The sequence below is a fragment of the Oncorhynchus kisutch genome, linkage group LG2 (genome assembly GCF_002021735.2).
Source record: "Oncorhynchus kisutch isolate 150728-3 linkage group LG2, Okis_V2, whole genome shotgun sequence".
Taxonomy (NCBI): domain Eukaryota; kingdom Metazoa; phylum Chordata; class Actinopteri; order Salmoniformes; family Salmonidae; genus Oncorhynchus; species Oncorhynchus kisutch.
The window spans coordinates 79,243,569-79,256,068 of NC_034175.2; the positions used below are offsets into that span (position 1 = coordinate 79,243,569).

Sequence of the window (12,500 nt, forward strand, 5' to 3'; positions counted from 1 at the left end):
CCAAGAATGATTGGAGTAGAGTAGCAGGTGTGAACCTATACGTGTTAGACGACTTGTTCCTGTTCCCTGTTCTCTGTTCCCTGTGCCCTGTTCCCTGTGCCCTATTCCCTGTGCCCTGTTCCCTGTGCCCTATTCCCTGAGCCCTATTCCCTGTGCCCTATTCCCTGTGCCCTATTCCCTGAGCCCTATTCCCTGTGCCCTATTCCCTGTGCCCTGAGCCCTATTCCCTGTGCCCTATTCCCTGTGCCCTATTCCCTGTGCCCTGTTCCCTGTGCCCTGTTCCCTGTGCCCTGTTCCCTGTTCCCTGTTCTCTGTTCCCTGTTCCCTGTTCCCTGTGCCCTGTTCCCTGTGCCCTATTCCCTGTTCCCTGTGCCCTGTTCCCTGTGCCCTGTTCCCTGTGCCCTGTTCCCTGTGCCCCATTCCCTGTTCCCTGTGCCCTATTCCCTGTGCCCTATTCCCTGTGCCCTGTTCCCTGTGCCCTGTTCCCTGTGCCCTATTCCCTGTTCCCTATTCCCTGTTCCCTGTTCCCTGTTCCCTGTTCCCTGTTCCCTGTTCCCTGTTCCCTGTTCCCTGTTCCCTGTTCCCTGTTCCCTGTTCCCTGTTCCCTGTTCACTGTTCCCTGTGCCCTGTTCCCTGTGCCCTGTTCCCTGTTCCCTGCAACAGTCTATGTGTTCTCGCGACCTGTTCCCTGCCTGTCAGGATGTCTGTGTGTTCTCCCTGCCCTGTTCCCTGCCTGTCAGGATGTCTGTGTGTTCTCCCTGCCCTGTTCCCTGCCTGTCAGGATGTCTGTGTGTTCTCCCTGCCTTGTTCCCTGCCTGTCAGGATGTCTGTGTGTTCTCTGCTGGTCGTCCATACTGCTGGTCGTTGTCTCCCTGTTTAAAACAGCCTTGATACTGCTGGTCGTTGTCTCCGTGCTGCTGGTCATTGTCTCCATACTGCTGGTCGTTGTCTCCATACTGCTGGTCGTTGTCTCCATACTGCTGGTCGTTGTCTCCGTGCTGCTGGTCATTGTCTCCGTGCTGCTGGTCATTGTCTCCATACTGCTGGTCGTTGTCTCCATACTGCTGGTCGTTGTCTCCATACTGCTGGTCGTTGTCCTCCGTGCTGCTGGTCGTTGTCTCCATACTGCTGGTCGTTGTCTCCTTACTGCTGGTTGTTGTCTCCATGCTGCTGGTCGTTGTCTCCATACTGCTGGTCGTTGTCTCCATAACTGCTGGTCGTTGTCTCCATACTGCTGTCATTGTCTCCATACTGCTGGTCGTTGGTCTCCATACTGCTGGTTGTTGTCTCCATACTGCTGGTCATTGTCTCCATACTGCTGGTCGTTGGTCTCCATACTGCTGGGTCCGTTGTCTCCTTACTGCTGGTTGTTGTCTCCATACTGCTGGTCGTTGTCTCCATACTGCTGGTCTTGTCTCCATACTGCTGGTCGTTGTCTCCTACTGCTGGTTGTTGTCTCATACTGCTGGTCATTGTCTCCATACTGCTGGTCGTTGTCTCCATACTGCTGGTCGTTTGTCTCCTTACTGCTGGTTGTTGTCTCCATACTGCTGGTCGTTGGTCCTCCATACTGCGGGTCATTGTCTCCATACTGCTGGTCGTTGTCTCCATACTGCTGGTCGTTGTCTCCATGATTAAAACAGCCTTGATACTGCTGGTCGTTGTCTCCATACTGCTGGTCGTTGTCTCCATGCTGCTGGTCGTTGTCTCCATACTGCTGGTCGTTGTCTCCATGCTGCTGGTCGTTGTCTCCATACTGCTGGTCGTTGTCTCCATACTGCTGGTCGTTGTCCTCCATACTGCTGGTCGTTGTCTCCATACTGCTGGTCATTGTCTCCATACTGCTGGTCGTTGTCTCCATACTGCTGGTCGTTGTCCTCCTTACTGCTGGTTGTTGTCTCCATGCTGCTGGTCGTTGTCTCCATACTGCTGGTCGTTGTCTCCTTACTGCTGGTTGTTGTCTCCATACTGCTGGTCGTTGTCTCCATACTGCTGGTCGTTGTCTCCATACTGCTGGTCGTTGTCTCCTTACTGCTGGTTGTTGTCTCCATGCTGCTGGTCGTTGTCTCCATACTGCTGGTCGTTGTCTACATACTGCTGGTCGTTGTCTCCATGATTAAAACAGCCTTGATACTGCTGGTCGTTGTCTCCATACTGCTGGTCGTTGTCTCCTTACTGCTGGTTGTTGTCTCCATGCTGCTGGTCGTTGTCTCCATACTGCTGGTCGTTGTCTCCATACTGCTGGTCATTGTCTCCATGCTGCTGGTCGTTGTCTCCATACTGCTGGTCGTTGTCTCCATGCTGCTGGTCGTTGTCTCCATACTGCTGGTCGTTGTCTCCATACTGCTGGTCGTTGTCTCCATACTGCTGGTCGTTGTCTCCATACTGCTGGTCGTTGTCTCCATGTTTAGAACAGCCTTTTATTCTGTTTCAAGGATACAGAGATAAACACAGCAGCAGTGTCTCACTGTAAACACACACACACACACAACAACAACAGGCCTGGTTCTAGTACCTCAGTTGAACAACCAGAGATCTCCATTAACTATAACAGAAGCAGCTGTAATCTTGTTTCCTCACTGGGGAGTCGTGGTGGCTGGCACCTGTAGCTGTGTGGCCTGGGGGTCGTTAGACCTTATCAGCACGACCGTACTGCACTAAACGTTTCATTACAATAGGAGGACATTGGGGTCTGGAGTTACTCTTGGCAGTCTTGCTCCCATTGTCAGACAACACTACTTTTATTCTGCACTGATTGACAGATCAAAGGATATCACCACAGCCTTACTCTACTGCCCTGTCTATATTACCATAAAACAACTACTCTACTGCCCTGTCTATATTACCATAAAACAACTACTCTACTGCCCTGTCTATATTACCATAAAACAACTACTATACTGCCCTGTCTATATTACCATAAAACAACTACTATACTGCCCTGTGTCTATATTACCATAAAACAACTACTCTACTGCCCTGTCTATATTACCATAAAACAACTACTCTACTGCCCTGTGTCTATATTACCATAAAACAACTACTCTACTGCCCTGTCTATATTACCATAAAACAACTACTCTACTGCCCTGTCTATATTACCATAAAACAACTACTATACTGCCCTGTCTATATTACCATAAAACAACTACTCTACTGCCCTGTCTATATTACCATAAAACAACTACTATACTGCCCTGTGTCTATATTACCATAAAACAACTACTATACTGCCCTGTCTATATTACCATAAAACAACTACTATACTGCCCTGTCTATATTACCATAAAACAACTACTATACTTCCCTGTCTATATTACCATAAAACAACTACTATACTGCCCTGTCTATATTACCATAAAACAACTACTCTACTGCCCTGTCTATATTACCATAAAACAACTACTCTACTGCCCTGTGTCTATATTACCATAAAACAACTACTATACTGCCCTGTCTATATTACCATAAAACAACTACTCTACTGCCCTGTCTATATTACCATAAAACAACTACTATACTGCCCTGTCTATATTACCATAAAACAACTACTATACTGCCCTGTGTCTATATTACCATAAAACAACTACTACTCTGCCCTGTCTATATTACCATAAAACAACTACTATACTGCCCTGTCTATATTACCATAAAACAACTACTCTACTGCCCTGTCTATATTACCATAAAACAACTACTATACTGCCCTGTCTATATTACCATAAAACAACTACTATACTGCCCTGTCTATATTACCATAAAACAACTACTATACTGCCCTGTGTCTATATTACCATAAAACAACTACTATACTGCCCTGTCTATATTACCATAAAACAACTACTATACTGCCCTGTCTATATTACCATAAAACAACTACTCTACTGCCCTGTCTATATTACCATAAAACAACTACTCTACTGCCCTGTGTCTATATTACCATAAAACAACTACTATACTGCCCTGTCTATATTACCATAAAACAACTACTCTACTGCCCTGTCTATATATCCATAAAACAACTACTATACTGCCCTGTCTATATTACCATAAAACAACTACTATACTGCCCTGTCTATATTACCATAAAACAACTACTCTACTGCCCTGTCTATATTACCATAAAACAACTACTATACTGCCCTGTCTATATTACCATAAAACAACTACTATACTGCCCTGTCTATATTACCATAAAACAACTACTCTACTGCCCTGTGTCTATATTACCATAAAACAACTACTATACTGCCCTGTCTATATTACCATAAAACAACTACTCTACTGCCCTGTCTATATTACCATAAAACAACTACTATACTGCCCTGTCTATATTACCATAAAACAACTACTATACTGCCCTGTCTATATTACCATAAAACAACTACTATCTGCCCTGTCTATATTACCATAAACAACTACTAGACTGCCCTGTCTATATTACCATAAAAACACTACTCTACTGCCCTGTCTATATTACCATAAACAACTACTATACTGCCTGTCTATATTACCATAAAACACTACTATACTGCCCTGTCTATATTACCATAAACACCTACTCTACGGCCCTGTCGATATTACCATAAAAACAACTACTACTCTACTGCCCTGTCTATATTACCATAAACAACTACTGAATACGGCCCTGTGTCTATATTACCATAAAAACAACTACTCTAACTACTCTAACTCGCCCTGTGTCTATATTACCATAAAACAACTACTCTACTGCCCTGTCTATATTACCATAAAACAACTACTATACTGCCCTGTCTATATTACCATAAAAACAACTAACTCTCTACGTGGCCCTGTTCTTAGATACGCATAAAACAACAGACTATACTGCCCTGTCTATATTACCATAAAACAACTACTATACTGCCCTGTCTATATTACCATAAAACAACTACTATACTGCCCTGTCTATATTACCATAAAACAACTACTATACTGCCCTGTCTATATTACCATAAAACAACTACTATACTGCCCTGTGTCTATATTAACATAAAACAACTACTCTACTGCCCTGTGTCTATATTACCATAAAACAACTACTATACTGCCCTGTGTCTATATTACCATAAAACAACTACTCTACTACTCTACTGCCCTGTGTCTATATTACCATAAAACAACTACTCTACTGCCCTGTGTCTATATTACCATAAAACAACTACTATACTGCCCTGTCTATATTACCATAAAACAACTACTATACTGCCCAGATGTCTATAAGAAACAACTACTATACTGCCCTGTCTATATTACCATAAAACAACTACTATACTGCCCTGTCTATATTACCATAAAACAACTACTATACTGCCCTGTCTATATTACCATAAAACAACTACTATACTGCCCTGTCTATATTACCATAAAACAACTACTCTACTGCCCTGTGTCTATATTACCATAAAACAACTACTCTACTGCCCTGTGTCTATATTACCATAAAACAACTACTATACTGGCCCCTGTCTATATTACCATAAAACAACTACTCTACTACCCTGTCTATATTACCATAAAACAACTACTATACTGCCCTTCTATATTACCATAAAACAACTACTCTACTGCCCTGTCTATATTACCATAAAACAAACTACTCTACTGCCCTGTCTATATTACCATAAAACAACTACTATACTGCCCTGTCTATATTACCATAAAACAACTACTATACTGCCCTGTCTATATTACCATAAAACAACTACTCTACTGCCCTGTGTCTATATTACCATAAAACAACTACTCTACTGCCCTGTCTATATTACCATAAAACAACTACTATACTGCCCTGTCTATATTACCATAAACAACTACTATAGCTGCCCTGTCTATATTACCATAAAAACAACTACTATACTAGCCGCTGGTCTATATTACCATAAACAACTACTATAACTGCCGCTGTCGATATTAACCATAAAACAACTACTATACTGCCCTGTCTATAGTACCATAAAACAACTACTCTACTGCCCCTGTGTCTATATTACCATAAAACAACTACTCTACTGCCCTGTGTCTATATTACCATAAAACACTACTATACTGCCCTGTCATATTACCATAAAACAACTACTATACTGCCCTGTCCTATATTACCATAAAACAACTACTCTACTACTGCCCTGTGTCTATATTACCAGAAAAAACAACTACTCTACTCTGCCCTGCTATATTACCATAAAACAACTAAGCTACTACTGCCCTGTCTATATTACCATAAAACCACTACTCTACTGCCCTGTCTATATTACCATAAAACAACTACTATACTGCCCGTCATATTACCATAAAAACAACTACTATACTGCCCTGTCTATATTACCATAAAACAACTACTATAGCCTGTCTATATTACCATAAAACAACTACTCTACTGCCCTGTCTATATTACCATAAAACAACTACTCTACTTGCCCTGTCTATATTACCATAAAACAACTACTCTACTGCCCTGTCTATATTACCATAAAACAACTACTATACTGCCCTGTCTATATTACCATAAAACAACTACATAACTGCCCTGTCCTATATTACCATAAAACAACTACTCTACTGCCCTGTCTATATTACCATAAAACACTACTCTACTGCCCTGTGTCTATATTACCATAAAACAACTACTCTACTGCCCTGTCTAATTACCATAAAACAACTACTATAACTGCCTGTGTCTATATTACCATAAAACCTACTCTACTGCCCTGTCTATATACCATAAAACAACTACTCACTTACCTACTGCCCTGTCTATATTACCATAAACACTACTATACGTGCCCTGTCTATATTACCATAAAACAACTACTATACTGCCCTGTCTATATTACCATAAAACAACTACTATACTGCCCTGTGTCTATATTACCATAAAACAACTACTATACTGCCCTGTCTATATTACCATAAAACAACTACTATACTGCCCTGTCTATATTACCATAAAACAACTACTCTACTGCCCTGTCTATATTACCATAAAACAACTACTATACTGCCCTGTCTATATTACCATAAAACAACTACTATACTGCCCTGTCTATATTACCATAAAACAACTACTCTACTGCCCTGTGTCTATATTACCATAAAACAACTACTATACTGCCCTGTCTATATTACCATAAAACAACTACTATACTGCCCTGTCTATATTACCATAAAACAACTACTCTACTGCCCTGTCTATATTACCATAAAACAACTACTCTACTGCCCTGTCTATATTACCATAAAACAACTACTATACTGCCCTGTGTCTATATTACCATAAAACAACTACTCTACTGCCCTGTGTCTATATTACCATAAAACAACTACTATACTGCCCTGTGTCTATATTACCATAAAACAACTACTATACTGCCCTGTGTCTATATTACCATAAAACAACTACTATACTGCCCTGTCTATATTACCATAAACAACTACTATACTGCCCTGTCTATATTACCATAAAACAACTACTCCTACTTGCCCTGTCTATATTACCATAAAACAACTACTATACGCCCTGTCTATATTACCATAAAACAACTACTCTACTGCCCTGTCTATATTACCATAAACAACTACTCTACTGCCCTGTGTCTATATTACCATAAAACAACTACTATACTGCCCTGTCTATATTACCATAAAACAACTATCTCTACTGCCCTGTCTATATTACCATAAAACAACTACTATACTGCCCTGTCTATATTACCATAAAACAACTACTATACTGCCCTGTCTATATTACCATAAAACAACTACTGCTACTGCCCCTGTCTATATTACCATAAAACAACTACTCTAGCTGCCCTGTCTATATTACCATAAAACAACTACTCTACTGCCCTGTCTATATTACCATAAAACAACTACTATACTGCCCTGTCTATATTACCATAAAACAACTACTCTACTTGCCCTGTGTCTATATTACCATAAAACAACTACTCTACTTGCCCTGTCTATATTACCATAAAAACAACTACTATACTGCCCTGTCTATATTACCATAAAACAACTACTCTACTGCCCTGTCTATATTACCATAAAACAACTACTATACTGCCCTGTCTATATTACCATAAAACAACTACCTATACTGCCCTGTGTCTATATTGACCATAAAACAACTACTATATACTGCCCGGTCTATATTACCATAAAACCAACTACTATACTGCCCTGTCTATATTACCATAAAACAACTACTATACTGCCCTGTGTCTATATTACCATAAAACAACTACCTCTACTGCCCTGTGTCTATATTACCATAAAACAACTACTATACTGCCCTGTGTCTATATTACCATAAACAAACTACTCTACTGCCCTGTGTCTATATTACCATAAAACAACTACTCTACTGCCCTGTGTCTATATTACCATAAAACAACTACTATACTGCCCCTGTCTATATTACCATAAAACAACTACTATACTGCCCTGTCTATATTACCATAAAACAACTACTATACTGCCCTGTCTATATTACCATAAAACAACTACGATACTGCCCTGTCTATATTACCATAAAACAACTACTATACTGCCCTGTCTATATTACCATAAAACAACTACTATACTGCCCTGTCTATATTACCATAAAACAACTACCTACTGCCCGTGTGTCTATATTACCATAAAACAACTACTCTACTGCCCTGTGTCTATATTACCATAAAACAACTACTATACTGCCCTGTCTATATACCATAAAACAAACTACTCTACTGCCCTGTCTATATTACCATAAAACACTACCTCTACTGCCCTGTGTCTATATTACCATAAAACAACTACTACTACTGCCCTGTCTATATTACCATAAAACAACTACTATACTGCCCTGTTGGTCTATATTACCATAAAACAACTACTATACTGCCCTTGTCTATATTACCAAAAACAACTACTATACTGCCCTGTCTATATTACCATAAAACAACTACTCTACTTCCCGTCTTATACTTCTACTAATTGCCCTGGTCTATATTACCATAAAACAACTACTATACTGCCCTGTCTATATTACCATAAAACAACTACTCTACTGCCCTGTCTATATTACCATAAAACAACTACTCTACTGCCCTGTGTCTATATTACCATAAAACAACTACTATACTTGCCCTGTCTATATTACCATAAAACAACTACTCTACTGCCCTGTCTATATTACCATAAAACAACTACTATACGGCCCTGTCTATATTACATAAACACAACTACTACTGCCCTGTTCTATATTACCATAAAACAACTACTTCTACTGCCCTGTCTATATTACCATAAAACAACTACTCTACTGCCCTGTCTATATTACCATAAAACAACTACTCTACTGCCCTGTCTATATTACCATAAAAACAACTACTATACTGCCCTGTCTATATTACCATAAAACAACTACTCTACTGCCCTGTGTCTATATTACCATAAAACAACTACTCTACTTGCCCTGTCTATATTACCATAAAACAACTACTATACTGCCCTGTCTATATTACCATAAAACAACTACTCTACTGCCCTGTCTATATTACCATAAAACAACTACTATACTGCCCTGTCTATATTACCATAAAACAACTACTATACTGCCCTGTCTATATTACCATAAAACAACTACTATACTGCCCTGTCTATATTACCATAAAACAACTACTATACTGCCCTGTCTATATTACCATAAAACAACTACTATACTGCCCTGTGTCTATATTACCATAAAACAACTACTCTACTGCCCTGTGTCTATATTACCATAAAACAACTACTATACTGCCCTGTGTCTATATTACCATAAAACAACTACTCTACTGCCCTGTGTCTATATTACCATAAAACAACTACTCTACTGCCCTGTGTCTATATTACCATAAAACAACTACTATACTGCCCTGTCTATATTACCATAAAACAACTACTATACTGCCCTGTCTATATTACCATAAAACAACTACTATACTGCGCTGTCTATATTACCATAAAACAACTACTATACTGCCCTGTCTATATTACCATAAAACAACTACTATACTGCCCTGTCTATATTACCATAAACAACTACTATACTGCCCTGTCTATATTACCATAAAACAACTACTCTACTGCCCTGTGTCGATATTACCATAAAACAACTACTCTACTGCCCTGTGGTCTATATTACCATAAAACAACTACTATAACTGCCCTGTCTATATTACCATAAAACAACTACTCTACTGGCCCTGTCTATATTACCATAAAACAACTACTATACTGCCCTGTCTATATTACCATAAAACAACTACTCTACTGCCCTGTCTATATTACCATAAACAACTACTCTACTGCCCTGTCTATATTACCATAAAACAACTACTATACTGCCCTGTCTATATTACCATAAAACAACTACTACTATACTGCCCTGTCTATATTACCATAAAACAACTACTATACTGCCCTGTCTATATTACCATAAAACAAACTACTATACTGCCCTGTCTATATTACCATAAAACAACTACTCTACTGCCCCTGTCTATATTACCATAAAACAAACTACTCTACTGCCCTGTGTCTATATTACCATAAAACAACTACTCTACTACTGCCCTGTCTATATTACCATAAAACAACTACTCTACTGCCCTGTCTATATTACCATAAAACAACTACTATACTGCCCTGTCTATATTACCATAAAACAACTACTCTACTGCCCTGTGTCTATATTACCATAAAACAACTACTCTACTGCCCTGTCTATATTACCATAAAACAACTACTCTACTGCCCTGTCTATATTACCATAAAACAACTACTCTACTGCCCTGTTACTATGGAGGTAGGATCCTGTTACTATGGAGGTAGGTTCCTGTTACTATGGAGGTAGGATCCTGTTACTAAAGCTCAGGAAACTGACGAGTAGGAATTTGTTTTTGGAGAAAGATTAGAGCAGGTCACTAGAGGTCAACGACCAGAGAAGAACGGAGACTAGCTTGGAGTGAAACACAATAATAGTCTGCGTCTGAATAGAACTCTATATACGGTAAACATAGTGCACTACTTTGGTCAGGGCCCATATGGCTAAGTGATGGGAGTAGGGTGCCATTTGAGACACTAATGAACCCCATGTCACGACGGTTTATTGGATAACACTGTGAACCCCATGTCACGACTGTTTCTTGGCTAACACTGTGAACCCCATGTCATGGGTAGCAGGGTAGCCTAGTGGTTAGAGCGTTGGACTAGTAAGCGGAAGGTTGCAAGTTCAAACCCCCGAGCTGACAAGGTACAAATCTGTCTTTCTTCTGCCCTGAACAGGCAGTTAACACCCACTGTTCCTAGACCAGTTAACCCACTGTTCCTAGGCTGTCATTGTAAATACACATTTGTTCTTAACTGACTTGCCTAGTTAAATAAATGACTGTTTCTTGGATAACACTGTGAACCCCATGTCACGACTGTTTCGTGTGAACCCCATGTCACGATGGGTTTCTTGTGACCCCATGTCACGACTGTTTCTTGTGAACCCCATGTCACGACTGTTTCTTGTGAACCCCATGTCACGACTGTTTCTTGTGAACCCCATGTCACGACTGTTTTCGTGTGATTATACAGTTTCCATGTTTTTTTTGTTTTCTTCTCTCCTGTCAGAAGACACATTTTTCTTTCTACTCGTTTTTTTCTTGACTTATGAAACATGGTCTCCGTGTGTTTCTCCACTAGATATGACTACGTAGAGATCCGCGATGGGAACAGCGAGAAGGCAGACCTGTTGGGTAAACACTGCAGTAACATCGCCCCTCCAGCCATCATATCCTCAGGCCCTGTCCTCCTCATCAGGTTCGTCTCTGACTACGCTCACCAGGGGGCTGGCTTCTCACTGCGGTATGAGATCTTCAAAACTGGTGAGTCTGATATTCACATGTTAAAAGTGTACATCAAAACTAGACAAATACATTAGGACAAATCAACTCTGTCAGGTGTTAGAGACACACAACTATGGGTGATATAAACATTTAGGACCAGTTTTGTGGTCATGGATTAGATTTTTTATTTAACCAGGTAGGCAAGTTGAGAACACCTGTATTTAACCAGGTAGGCAAGTTGAGAACACCTTTATTTAACCAGGTAGGCAAGTTGAGAACACCTTTATTTAACCAGGTAGGCAAGTTGAGAACACCTTTATTTAACCAGGTAGGCAAGTTGAGAACAAGTTCTCATTTACAATTGCGACCTGGCCAAGATAAAGCAAAGCAGTTCGACAGATACAACGACACAGAGTTACACATGGAGTAAAACAAACATTCAGTCAATAATACAGTATAAACAAGTCTATATACGATGTGAGCAAATGAGGTGAGAAGGGAGGTAAAGGCAAAAAAAGGCCATGGTGGCAAAGTAAATACAATATAGCAAGTAAAACACTGGAATGGTAGTTTTGGCAATGGAAGAATGTGCAAAATAGAAATAAAAATAATGGG

At 40.1% G+C, this 12,500-nt stretch overlaps 1 protein-coding gene across 1 annotated transcript in view; it reads left to right on the forward strand.

The window, feature by feature from the left end:
* LOC109885032 (neuropilin-2) overlaps positions 1-12,500 on the forward strand; it is a 331,344-nt gene that overhangs the window by 88,704 nt on the left and 230,140 nt on the right.